Below are 14,429 nucleotides of genomic sequence, written 5' to 3' on the forward strand. Positions count from 1 at the left end.
TTTAGACAGTTCCCCTGCAGAGCAGCCTGGAGCCTGAGCAGTGTAGACGGGGAAAGCACACACGCCGTGAGCGGGGGCAAACCCCGTGTGGCTGAGACACTGCGCGCACTCCCCACACACGCCCGTGATATTTGTTCCGAGTGTTCCTCCCCACAGCATGACTGTGAGCCTAAATAAGTGACCACCTTTGCCCCCTTGTGTCAGGGCAGCAGTTAGACACTGAAAAGACTTACAAACAGAAGAAACCAAAATAAACAGGGAACCACTTTGGAAGTGACAGGTGCAACAGATTAAAACCGTGTAGTTAGCATCGACTACATCGGAAGGTGCCTATAGATCTTGAGACGTATAAGGTGGATCAAAGAACTGTCTGCAACTGAACTGACCCCACACTGTTCACAACAGCTCCAGAGAAATTCCCGGATATATTTTTACTATTATCATTTAAATTTTTTTTTATTTTTAAGTCCTCTATTACTTCTTTAATTTTCATTTTTATAACCTACTATTACCTTGCAAAAATAAAAGACCCTATTTTTAAAGCAAACTTCATCTATATATTTTATAATTTTTGTGATTTTGTTTTGTTTTTTCAATATTGTATTTTTGAGAGTCTAACCTCTACTCAAAATTTTTAATCTTTGCTTTTCAGTATTTGTTATCAATTTTGTACTTTTAAGAATCCAATCTTCAGTACCCATTTTTACTTAGGAGTGTGATTACTGGCTTGATTACTCTCTCCCCCTTTTGACTCTCCTTTTTCTCCCCCAGGTCACCTCTATCTCCTCCTTCCCCCTTCTCTTCTATGCCCAACTCTGTGAATCTCTTTGGGTATTCCAGGCTGTGGAGAACACTTAGGGAACGGATTACTGGCTAGATCTGTCTCTCTCCTTTTGACAGACCCCTTCTCCTCCTGGTCACCTCTATCTCCTTCCTCCCTCTTCTCTATGTAACTCCGTGAACCTCTCTAAGTGTTCCAGGCTGCAGAGAGTACACAGGGATTTGAGTACTGGCTAGATTGCTCTCTCCCTTTTTGATTCCCCCTCTTCTCCTCCTGGTCACCTCTATCTCCCTTCTCCCTCTTCTCTTCTCCATGTAACTCAGCGAATCTTTCTGGGTTTCCTTCATTGTGGAGAATCTTTTCTCCGTTAACTTAGATGTTTTTTCATCAGTGCTGTATGGATGGAGAAGTCTTGAGGCTACTGTAAGAATAAGACTGAAAAACAGAGGCAGGAGGCTTAAGTTTAAAACCTGAGAACACCAGAGAACTCCCGACTCCAGGGAACTTTAATCAATAAAAGCTCATCCAAAAGCCTCCATATCTACACTGAAACCAAGCTCCACCCAAGAGCCAACAAGTTCCAGAGAAGGACATACCATGCAGATTCTCCAGCAACACAGGGACATAGCCCTGAACTTCAATATACAGGCTGCCTAAAGTCACACCAAACCCACAGACATCTCAAAACTCACTGCTGGACACTTCACTGCACTCCAGAGAGAAGAAATCCAGCTCCACGCACCAGAACACTAATGCAAACTTCCCTAACCAGGAAACCTTGACAAGACACTTGTCCAACCCCACCCACAGGGAGGAACCTCCACAATAAAGAGGAACCACAAAATGCCAGAATACAGAAAGGCCACTCCAAACACAGCAATCTAAACAAGATGAAAAGGCAGAGAAATATTCAGCAGGTAAAGGAACATGATAAATGCCCACCAAACCAAACAAAAGAGGAGGAGATAGGGAGTCTACCTGAAAAAGAATTCAGAATAATGATGGTAAAAATGATCCAAAATCTTGAAAACAAAATGGAGTTACAGATTAATAGCCTGGAGACAAAGATTGATAAGATGCAAGAAATATTTAACAAGGATGTAGAAGAAATAAAAAAGAGTCAATCAATAATGAATAATGCAATAAATGAGATCAAAAACACTCTGGAGGGAACCAACAGTAGAATAACAGAGGCAGAAGATAGGATAAGTGAGGTAGAAGATACAATGGTGGAAATAAATGAAGCAGAGAGGAAAAAAGAAAAAAGAATTAAAAGAAATGAGGACAACCTCAGAGATCTCTGGGACAATGTCAAATGCCCCAACATTCAAATCATAGGAATTCCAGAAGAAGAAGACAGAAAGAAAGGCCCGGAGGAGATAATAGCTGAAATTTTCCCTAAAATGGAGAAGGAAATAGTCACACAATCCCACAGAGTCCCAAACAGGTTAAGCCCAAGGTGAAGCAGCCCAAGATGCATATTAATCAAATTAACAAAGATCAAACACAAAGAACAAATATTAAAAGCAGCAAGGGAAAACAACAAATAACACACAAGGGGATTCCCATAAGGATAAAAGCTGATCTTTCAATAGAAACTCTTCAGACCAGAAGGGAATGGCAGGACATACTTAAAGTGATGAAAGAGAAAAGCCTATAACCCAGATTAATGTATCCAGCAAGGATCTCATTCAAATACGAAGGAAAAATCAAAAGCTTTATAGACAAGCAGAAGCTGGAGAGAATTCAGCACCATCAAACCAGCTCTTCAACAAATACTAAAGGATCTTCTCTAGACAGGAAACACAGAAAAGGTGTACAAACTTGAACCCAAAATAACAAAGTAAATGGCAGTGGGATCATACTTATCAATAATTACCTTAAATGTAAATGGGTTGAATGCCCCAACCAAAAGACAAAGACTGGATGAATGGATAAAAAAAACAAGGCCCCTATATATGCTGTCTACAAGAGACCCACCTCAAAACAAGGGACACATACGGACTGAAAGTGAAGGGCTAGAAAAAGATGTTTCACACAAATGGAGACCAAAAGAAAGCAGGAGTCACAATACTCATATCAGATATAAAATAGACTTTGAAATAAAGGCTGTGAAAACAGACAAAGAAGGATACTACATAATGATCAAAGGATCAATCCAAGAAGAAGATATAACAATCATAAATATATATGCACCCAGCATAGGAGCACCACAATATGTAAGGCAAATGCTAACAAGTATGAAAGGGGAAATTAACAATAACCCAATAATAGTGGGAGACTGTAATACCCAACCCACACCTATGGATAGATCAACTAAATAGAAAATTAACAAGGAAACACAAACTTTAAATGATACAATGGATCAGTTAGATCTAATTGGTATCTATAGGACATTTCACCCCAAAACAATGAGTTTCTCTCAAGTACACACAGAACCTTCTCCAGGATAGATCACATCCTGGGCCATAAATCTAGCCTTGGTAAATTCAAAAAAATTGAAATCATTCTAAGTCTTTTCTGATCACAATGCAGTAACACTAGATGTCAACTACAGGGGAAAAAAAAAACTATTAAAAATTCCAATATGTGGAGGCTTAACAACATGCTTCTGAATAACCAACAAATCACAGAAGAAATAAAAAAAGAAATGAAAATGTGCATAGAAATGAATGAAAATAAAATCACAACAACACCAAAACCTATAGGATTCAGTAAAAGCAGTGCTAAGGGAAAGGTTCATAGCTATACAGGCTTACCTCAAGAAACAAGAAAAAAGTCAAATAAATAACCTAATATAACCTAAATAAATAACCTCTACACCTAAAGCAACTAGAAAAGGAAGAAATGAAGAACTCCAGGGTTAGTAGAAGGAAAGAAATCTTAAAAATTAGGGCAGAATGACTTCAGGCTCTACTACAAAGCCACAGTCATCAAGACAGTATGGTACTGGCACAAAGACAGAAATATAGATCAATGGAACAGAATAGAAAGCCCAGAGATAAATCCATGAACCTATGGACACCTTATCTTCAACAAAGGAGGCAAGGATATACAATGGAAAACAGACAACCTCTTTAACGAGTGGTGCTGGGAAAACAGGTCAACCACTTGTAAAAGAATGAAACTAGAACACTTTCTAACACCATATACAAAAATAAACTCAAAATGGATTAAAGATCTAAATCTTTAATTTAGACCAGAACTATAAAGACCAGAAACTATATAAAGACTAGAACTATAAAGACCAGAACTACAAGACCAGAAACTATAAAACTCCTAGAGGAAAACATAGGCAAAACACTCTCTGACATAAATCACAGCAGGATCCTCTATGACCTACCTCCTAGAATATTGGAAATAAAAGCAAAAATAAACAAATTGGACCTAATGAAACTTAAAAGCTTTTGCACAACAAAGGAAACTATAAGCAAGGTGAAAAAACAGCCTTCAGAATGGGAGAAAATAATAGCAAATGAAGCAACTGACAAAGAATTAATCTCAAAAATATACAAGCAGCTCCTGCAGCTCAATTCCAGAAACATAAATGACCCAATCAAAAAATGCACCAAAGAACTAAACAGACATTTCTCCAAAGAAGACATACAGATGGCTAACAAACACATGAAAAGATGCTCAACATCACTCATTATCAGAGAAATGCAAATCAAAACCACAATGAGGTACCGTCCCATGCAGTCAGAATGGCTGCTATCCAAAAGTCTACAAACAATAAATGCTGGAGAAGGTGTGGAGAAAAGGGAACCCTCTTACACTGTTGGTGGGAATGCAAACTAGTACAGCCATTATGGAGAACAGTGTGGAGATTCCTTAAAAAACTGGAAATAGAACTGCCATATGACCCAGCAATCCCACTCTTGGGCATACACACTGAGGAAACCAGATCTGAAAGAGATACGTATACCTCAATGTTCATCGCAGCACATTTATAATAGCCAGGACATGGAAGCAACCTAGATATCCATCGGCAGACAAATGGATAAGAAAGTTGTAGTACTTATACACAATGGAATATTACTCAGCCATTAAAAAGAATGCATTTGAATCAGTTCTAATGAGGTGGATGAAACTGGAGCCTATTATACAGAGTGAAATAAGTTAGAAAGAAAAACACCAATTCAGTATACTAACACATATATATGGAATTTAGAAAGATGGTAACAGTGACCCTATATGTGAGACAGCAAAAGAGACACAGATATATAGAACAGTCTTTTGGACTCTGTGGGAGAAGGCAAGGGTGGGATGATTTGAGAGAATAACATTGAAACATGTATACTATCATGTGATACAGATCGCCAGTCCAGGTTCAATGCATGAGGCAGGGTGCTCAGGGCTAGTGCACTGGGATGACCCTGAGGGATGTGATGGGGAGGGAGGTGGGAGGGGGTTCAGGATGGGGAACACATGAATACCCATGGCTGATCCATGTCAATGTATGGCAAAACCACTACAATATTGTAAAGTAAATAGCCTCCAATTAAAATAAAAAGAAAAAAACTAAAATTAGAAGAAAAAAAAAATCCTTGGGGCTGGAAGATTCCCCTGGAGAAGGAAATGGAAACCCACTCCAGTATTCTTGCCTGGGAAATCCCATGGACAGAGGAGCCTGGTGACTACTGTTCGCGGGGTCACAAAGAGTTGAACAGGACTGAGCGGCTTAGCAAAGCCCGTGTATAATTTACCACTAAAATGTAAATTCTATGAAATTAGTTGTATAGAGAATATAAATGCTACATAAATAGCTCTCAGTTGCTGGAGCTAGACAAATTCAAGTTTTGCTTTTTGGAACTTTCTAGATTAAAAAAAAAAATTTTTTTCAATCCTCCGCTGATTGAATCCACAGATATGGAATCCACACAAATATGGAGGGCTCATTGCAGAGTGTTTTTCTCTCTCTTTCTAGATTTATTCTTTCTAGCAGGCAGCATTAGTTTAGAATAATTTATCTGAAAAGCAAATTTTAAGAATGCATGGTTGCCTTAAGCTAATGTCTCATCAACCAGGTCATATTGCTGAAGTCTTTGCTTTTCTCCCTGACTCTAATTGGAGATAAAGACATTGTGTGCTGGGTATACTTGTCAAGTTGTTTTTTTTTTAAGTATTTTCCCTCTAGAAGTGTTACTGAGTACCACTCTGTTCACAGAGTTAACTGGTCCCACGAAAGGGAATACCGATTTGTTCTAGATATCGAATTTGTGGACTCAGAAATTGGGTCTTACAACTGTGGACCCAGAATTGTTGGACGCTGTCCTTTTGGGAATTCAGCTTTTACTGAATGCATAAGATATGACTGACATTTTGACAGCTGCTTGGGGTCAATGCAGAAAAACAGAAACCAGGCCAATTTAATATAGAGAAGTCATTAAACAAATGTTAAAGGACAGAATGAAGCAAAGAGATGAGTCAACCTCACAGGGTAAGTAAGAGCAAGAAGGAGCTCCCAACATAGGATTGAGGGACGAAGAGAAGCTGTGGTTGTTAGAGCCTTGCGACTCCAGGTGAGGGAGACTCAGACCTCTGAAAGGGGCACTGGGCCTCTGGTGGAGCTCGGAGGGCCCTGTGGAGCTGGGAACCAGACCTCTGAGGATGGCTGCTGCTGCTCAGCCGGGCTTTGCCTCTCTGGAGGAACGTGGAGGTGGGCTTCAGTGGGGGGCCTGGCATCAATTGCTTTTGCCAGGGTGATATTAACAGAAACAGGAAACCAAACAAGGAAGAAGTAGGCCCCTTCCTTCTGCAGCCTTCCAATTGCCCTCTAGAGCCAATATCTGCAGAACTTAACAGGGAACAGCTGACAGAGGAGAAATGTGGCTTTCAGATTCTCAGGTAGAGAATTCCAAAGCAAAGTATAGAATGGTAGATTCAAAATTGAGACAAATGGTATTTATGTACATATATAATGGAATATTACTCAACCACAAAAAGGAATAAAATAGGATCATTTGGAGAGATGTGGGTGGTCCTGGAGTCTGTCAAACAAGGGAAGCAAGTCAGAAGGAGAAAAACAAATATTGTATATTAATGCATATCTATGGAGTCTAGAAAAACGGTGCACATGAATCTATTTTCAGGGCAGGAATAGAGATGCAGACTTAGAGAATGGACATGTGGACACAGGGGAAGGTGGGACGAATTGGCAGAGTAGCATTGACATATACTCTACCATGTGTCAAATAGATAGCTAGTGGGAAGCTACTATAAAGCACAGGAAGCTCAGCTCAGTGCTCTGTGATGACCGGGAGAGGTGGTGGGGTGAGGGGGTAGGAGGGAGGTCCAAGAGGGAAGGTATGTATGTATACATACAGCTGACTCACTCACTGTACAGCAGGAACTAATACAACTTTATAAAGCAATTATATTCCAATGAAAAAGTTGTATGCCTTAAATGTATACAACTTTTGTCAATTATAGCTCAATAAAGCTAATTTTTGTTGTTTTATCTGAAAAACAATAACTAAAATACAAGACCATAGTAACCATCACAGATTGACTCTGTGCTCATCTATGTGAACTCTGCGTCTACGCTGCGTGTTTGTCATTTTAGGTTTCATCAATAAGATCATAAGGAAATGTAATAGTGAATATCTGATGGATGACTTGGTTTCCTTTCTAAAGAAGAAAACACTTTGGGTCTTTGATTTTACTCTGCTGCTGAGTCTCATGCTATGAATCAACACTGCAAACCTATGCCAGCAAGAATCTCTTGGGTGAGTTTCAGGATAGACATGTGTGCATGCTAAGTCACTTTGGTCATGTCTGACTCTTTGCGACCATATGGACTGTAGCCTACCAGGGTCGTCTATCCATGGGGATTTTCCAGGAAAGAGTACTAGACTGGGTTGCCATTTCCTACTTCAGGGGATATTCCCTACACAGGGATCAAAATTGTGTCTCTTACGTCTCCTGCATTGGCAGGTGCATTCATTACCACGTGTCACCTGGGAAATCTTTCAGGATAGACACACACTATTAAAAAAAAAAAAGTGCACTTTCTAATGGTCATAATACTGGTTTAAGGCAAGACCAATCCATTGTTAAAAACAAGCAAATAAATCATAGACAGCAATTGAATGATCTAAATTTTACTATGAGTGAAACTTCCATATTTCTGAACCAGGTGGTGCTAGTGGTAAAGAATCCATCTGTCAACGCAGGAGATGTAAGAGACTTGGATTCGATCCCTACTGCTACCTTGGAGTAGGAAGTGGCAAGCCACTCCAGTGTTCTTGCTGGAATATTCCATGGACAGAGGAGCCTGGGGGCTACAGTCCATGGGTCACAAAGAGTCGGACACGACCGAGTGGCTGAGTACGTGGATGCATTTTGACAGAGCCTCATATTTTTGCTGTCATGACAATTGATCTGAATATATTTCTTTGGCTTTGTGTTAATCATTCAGTCATGTCCGGTTCCTTGCGACCACATGGACTGCAGCCTGCCAGGCTCCTCTCTCCATGGGGATTCTCCAGACAAGAATACTGGAGTGGGTTGCCATGCCCTCCTCCAGGGAATCTTCCTGACCCAGGGACCGAACCCATGTCTCCTGCAATGCGGGCAGATTCTTTACCATCTGAGCCAAGCGTATCTCTTGCTTGGCTTTATGGTGATCCAAAATACAGCAACCTTGTCCGTCAGCAAGTTCTGAACCAACAGAAAAGTAAGAAAAAAAGGGTCAGCTAATGAGAGAAAACTACCACTTTTACTACTTAAATAATTATCCTTGGAGAAGGGGGCTTCTATCTGAATGTATGTGGCATTCCTGCTACTCACTCCAGAAATAACCAGTAGTTGACCTGGTGGTTTCGCTACATTTAGGAGAGAAGCAGGGCAGAACAGAAGTCGCCCGATAGGAAGGAGCGAAGGTACTGAAAGCAGTGTGCCCAATTCCTATTCAAACACCAGCCAGACCAGAAAGTCTCCCTCCACCTGCCTGATGGGCAAAGGAAAGCCAAGAGTGCTACCTTGACGAAATCTCTGCAACATGAAAGTAAGCACCAGGAACTGAGTGTAAGTCATCACCCCACTAGACAGTCAATTCTGTGGAGACACTGACCATATCTGAATATGTTTAGGGGCTTTATGACCATCAAATCTTCAATGCCTAGGTCAGTGTTTAGTAACAAATGATATTAATACCTTAAAAAAAAACATTTGTTGAGTGGGTGAAAGGGATTAACTTTAGTCGAAAGGAAATTTATAATTAGGAAACTTAAATTCAAAACATGGTCTGATACTAACCAGCTGTGTTACTTTTGACAAGTCATTTGATATCTCTAGAGTTCACTCATCTGTCCTATGAGGTTGTAAGCCTAACCCTGAATAAATTCTGAGATCCATTTCAGCTCCACAATTCTACTGTGTGTGTGTGTGTTTTCAGTCATGTCCAATTCTTTGTGACTCCATAGACTGTAGCCTGCCAGGCTCCTCTGTCCATGGGATTCTCCAGGCAAGAATATTGCAGTGGGTTGACATTTCCTACTCCAAGGGATCTTCCCAATCGAGGGATAGAAACCACGTCTCCTGCATCTCCTGCATTGGCAGGGGGATTCTTTACCACTAGTGCCACCTGGGAAGCCCAATTCTTTGAGTTTTCTCTATTGTTACTTCTTTGCATACATACGCTCAGTCATTCCAACTATTTATGACACCATGGACTGTGTCTAGGGAATTTTCCAGGCAAAAATATTGGAGCATGTTGCCATTTCCTACTCCAGGGAAGTCTTCCCTACCCAGGGATTGAACCTGTGTCTCTATTGTTAATGCTGTGGATCATCTATGGCTGATTTTGTAATCATGGAATCTGTAGCAAAAACAAATTTAAACATATTAGGGGGTAGCCAGAAACGTGTGAGTTTATTCTATGTACAGGGTCGTCCTTCATTCACCACTCTCTTAGTATTCTATTCTTTACGAAGACTGTACTAAATGTTAGAAAACGGTACTGTTATCCTAGAACCTGCCTTCCAGATGTCTTCTTTGTGCCTTCATGAAATATTGGAGGCCCAGTGCCGTGGCTTGATACAGCTGTATGGTAATTAACATAGAATGCTATATATGTGACTACCAGGGGAGGTTGTTATAGTAGGCAGTGTGGATTAGCAGAAATAGCATAAAAAAGAGAGACAGAATATCTGAGCTCCCTCACACCTTGTAACAAATTCTCAATGGGAACTGATGGAAGTCATATAACCTCTCAGACACTCAGGGTTCTCGTTAATAAAAAGTAAGAGGCTAGAGTACATCTCTATATTCTCTTTCAAGTCCAACCCTCAACAACTCAGACTAATGCTCTAAAGAATCAATATATATGTGTGTAGCTGAAGATTTGCTAGCTGAAACACAAATTTTAAATCTTGAGGTTTTCTCCCCCCCAAATTGGATAGACAAAAATAAACGTCTAAAAGTACCACTTGTCGTTAGGTTTTGCTGAGAGCTAAATTTATAGAGAGCCATTTTAAGGGCAACTTGACATTAGCTGTTAAAATTTAGAAAATGTAGACTCTTTGGATCAGTGCTTCCATATCTTGCTGTAGTTTGGAGTAGAAATTAAAACACCGTCTCTTGGATTGCATTTCTTCCACCACATGACTGTGGATAATAATATGTTTACCTTTTAGTGGTCAATTCCTTTATCTATAAAATAGGGATTGCAATTGTATCTACTCCACTGAGTGGTTGAAAAGGCTTAATGAGTCAATACACATGTCTTAAAGAGGTTACAAATATTGCAGACATGAAATATCCATTTAAAGTTGACTATTATTACTAATATTGTGGTTATTTTTACAATTGATGAATATGTGAACATTTTTACAGAATGTATTTTTAAGACTTTTCATTCAACAGTGCTTTTAAAACTAATGTCAGCTAATTTATCATTGATAGTGGAATTAAGACAGCAAGACAAGCGATGACGAATAACTAATACATCATGTGAACTCTCTCAAAGCCAATCAGGGTGATGTAACTGGGAAAAGAACAGCATGAGGATGCCACTGAGAAAGCCATGTGGAAACTTGGAAAAACACCTGGGAAATGAGAAGATTGTTCTGGGTATGTGTAGGAAAATGACAAGTTAGAGCAGAATTTTTGGTGCCAAAAATAGAGAGAGGGAAAGGTCAGGAGACATTGATTTATGTGTGCACTTTTCTTATTTCTAAATGTCCTAAAAGGATCATCACCTGCCCTGTGACAGAAAAGATCCAGCCACATTAGCTCAGTGCATCTAAGAAATCAGGGTAGAAGGAAGATACAGCAAACTCAGCTAGAGAGGGTTTTTGCACAGACCAATGATAATAACATACCATGAACTAGAAAGGATATTTTGTCAACTCTCTGGTCCATATAAGAATAAATAGATAAGCTAATTAGTTTATAATACAGCCATACTATATAATAACAGGCCTCTGTGATGAGGATGTGTGAGGTCTGTGCATATTGATGAGGAATGATCTTCAGGAGATATGGTTAATTAAAAGAAAAAAGTTGTAGAAGAGAATAGAGGATACACATAATATATGAAAAAAGAAAACATACAGAAAAAAAAAGTCAAGTATTCAAAAAATTTTAAATATTCATGATTATTTGAAAATGCATAGGAAAAGTTCTGGAAAGATACAGAGCAAATCAGAATAGTGTTTACCTCTGGGAGTGCTGGATGTGACGAGGAGGAAGTTTGTGTTTGTTTATCTGTCTCTGCTAACACAGGTCTGTGTCTTATGTGTGCTCTGGTGCTCCGTTGTGTCTGACTTTTTGAGACCCCTTGGACTGTAGCCCACCAGCTCCTCTGTCCATGGAATTTTCCAGGCAAGAATACTGGAGTGGGTTGACATTTTCTACTCCAGGAAATCTTCCAGAGACTCAGAGATGGAATCCACATCTCCTCGGTCTCCTGCATTGGCAGGTGGATTCTTTACCACTGCGCCACCTAGGAAACCTATGCGTGAATTTATTTCAGTGCAAATGCCTTTCTTAATTATTTATACAATAAAAACATTTTAAGGAATAATTCTAAATAAAGCTTCTGCCTGTCTATGAAATTGAGTTTAAGTGGACCTGTTAATTCTCCTCTTAGACTTTTAGTTGATGAGGGAGTGGATTTCATTAAGAACTTTCTTTGAGCCATTGCAAGTTTCCACTGATTGTGTAAATAAGTCACATTCTGCCCAAGATCTTAGGGTTGTGATCTTTCAAAAAAAAATATTGTCACTTAAATTTTCAAATTGTGAATAGAAATTCCAGCACTTTATTATAAAGTATTAAATAAAGCCTGAAAGAAGTTGTGAATCATGTTAATCGGAGCTAAATCTATGTAGAAATGTCATGGCAATCTTTCTGAAGAAAAACTCATCATTCAAAATTTAATTCATGTACCCACTCAACACTCCCTCCTTCTGTCTTTACTAAGAACACCCAGTAAGCAGAGCAGATAGACCACCACATACCCTGTCCTAGAGTGGACAATGCCTTCATGGAGTTATCTGATCCAATATTTAACACCTCAAAATACTTTCTGTATTATGGCTAGCCTAAATCTTCATGACCTGAAATCTCTGGGATCATTTAATGACTAATATGGCAAGTCCCTTACATACTAACCAGTTCTCTTCCAAGAGCATGCTCATAAGTCCAATTTGTTCACAAGTCTTACAAAGTTAGATACCCAACTAACACAATTGGCTATATAGGACTGTACTGTAATAGGTTTATAATACTTTTCACATAAATAATACATAAAAAATCATCACAAACGATATTGGAAATAAAAGCAAAACTAAACAAATGGGACCTAATGAAACTTAAAAGCTTTTGCACTACAAAGGAAACTATAAGTAAGGTGAAAAGACAGCCCTCAGATTGGGAGAAAATAATAGCAAATGAAGAAACAGACAAAGGATTAATCTCAAAAATATACAAGCAACTCCTGCAGCTCAATTCCAGAAAAATCAATGACCCAATCAAAAAATGGGCCAAAGAACTAAACAGACATTTCTCCAAAGAAGACATACAGATGGCTAACAAACACATGAAAAGATGCTCAACATCACTCATTATTAGAGAAATGCAAATCAAAACCACAATGAGGTACCATTACACGCCAGTCAGGATGGCTGCTATCCAAAAGTCTACAAGCAATAAATGCTGGAGAGGGTGTGGAGAAAAGGGAACCCTCTTACACTGTTGGTGGGAATGCAAACTAGTACAGCCACTATGGAAACAGTGTGGAGATTTCTTTAAAAAACTGGAAATAGAACTGCCATATGACCCAGCAATCCCACTTCTGGGCATACACACTGAGGAAACCAGATCTGAAAGAGACACGTGCACCCCAATGTTCATCGCAGCACTGTTTATAATAGCCAGGACATGGAAGCAACCTAGATGCCCATCAGCAGACGAATGGATAAGGAAGCTGTGGTACATATACACCATGGAATATTACTCAGCCGTTAAAAAGAATTCATTTGAACCAGTCCTAATGAGATGGATGAAACTGGAGCCCATTATACAGAGTGAAGTAAGCCAGAAAGATAAAGAACATTACAGCATACTAACACATATATATGGAATTTAGAAAGATGGTAACGATAACCCTATATGCAAAACAGAAAAAGAGACACAGAAATACAGAACAGACTTTTGAACTCTGTGGGAGAAGGTGAGGGTGGGATATTTCAAAAGAACAGCATGTATACTATCTATGGTGAAACAGATCACCAGCCCAGGTGGGATGCATGAGACAAGTGCTCGGGCCTGGTGCACTGGGAAGTCCCAGAGGAATCGGGTGGAGAGGGAGGTGGGAGGGGGGATCGGGATGGGGAATACGTGTAAATCTATGGCTGATTCATATCAATGTATGACAAAACCCACTGGAAAAAAAAAAAAAAGAACTGAAATAAAAAAAAAAAAATCATCACAAAGGATAAAGAAAACATTTTGAGTCTTACAGTACAGTATCTTGAAAAGTACGGTAGGACAATGCACAGCTAGTGCTTCTTAGCAGTACCAGCGACATCACCACTGCTTTTACACTTGCTTCAAGACACCCTGGGCTTGAAACAAAGGTGCTGCACTGCTGGGCTCTATACGGCACCGTACAGTAAAGTACACAAAGGCACAACCCTTGTGAGGATGCATGCATGTGACACCGTAAGCTGGATGTGCAAACTAACGTATGCAAATGGACATTCACATCTTTGAAAAGTCACTACCTGAAGGTTCTTAAGTAGGGGACCTTCTATAATATCTTTACTCCTCTGCCTATGTTCAATGTCTGAGACAGAACATTGAAAGCAGAGCCAGTAGACATCTAGCTTTATTTAAGCCGCTAAAGTGTCTGGGACCACACTCATTTACGAAGTTTAAAAGTCCTCAGTCACCTATTTCTAATGAGAAGGACAACTATAGCTACAAAAAGATATTTATTTATTCTGTGTGTTAATTTATTGATAGGAAACTTTGACATCCAGCTGGTCATAGTGGATAGTAAGAAAACTGTATTACGGTCATTCTGTTAATTCAATACAGACAAAAAGTCAAACTTTTGTGATACGAAGACCTACAAAATGCTAACCTTCCCTCAAATATTTTATCAGACAGACATACAGGCCTTTTTAAAATACACACA

This window comes from Cervus canadensis, chromosome 27 (assembly GCF_019320065.1).
Source record: "Cervus canadensis isolate Bull #8, Minnesota chromosome 27, ASM1932006v1, whole genome shotgun sequence".
NCBI classification, from domain to species: Eukaryota; Metazoa; Chordata; class Mammalia; order Artiodactyla; family Cervidae; genus Cervus; species Cervus canadensis.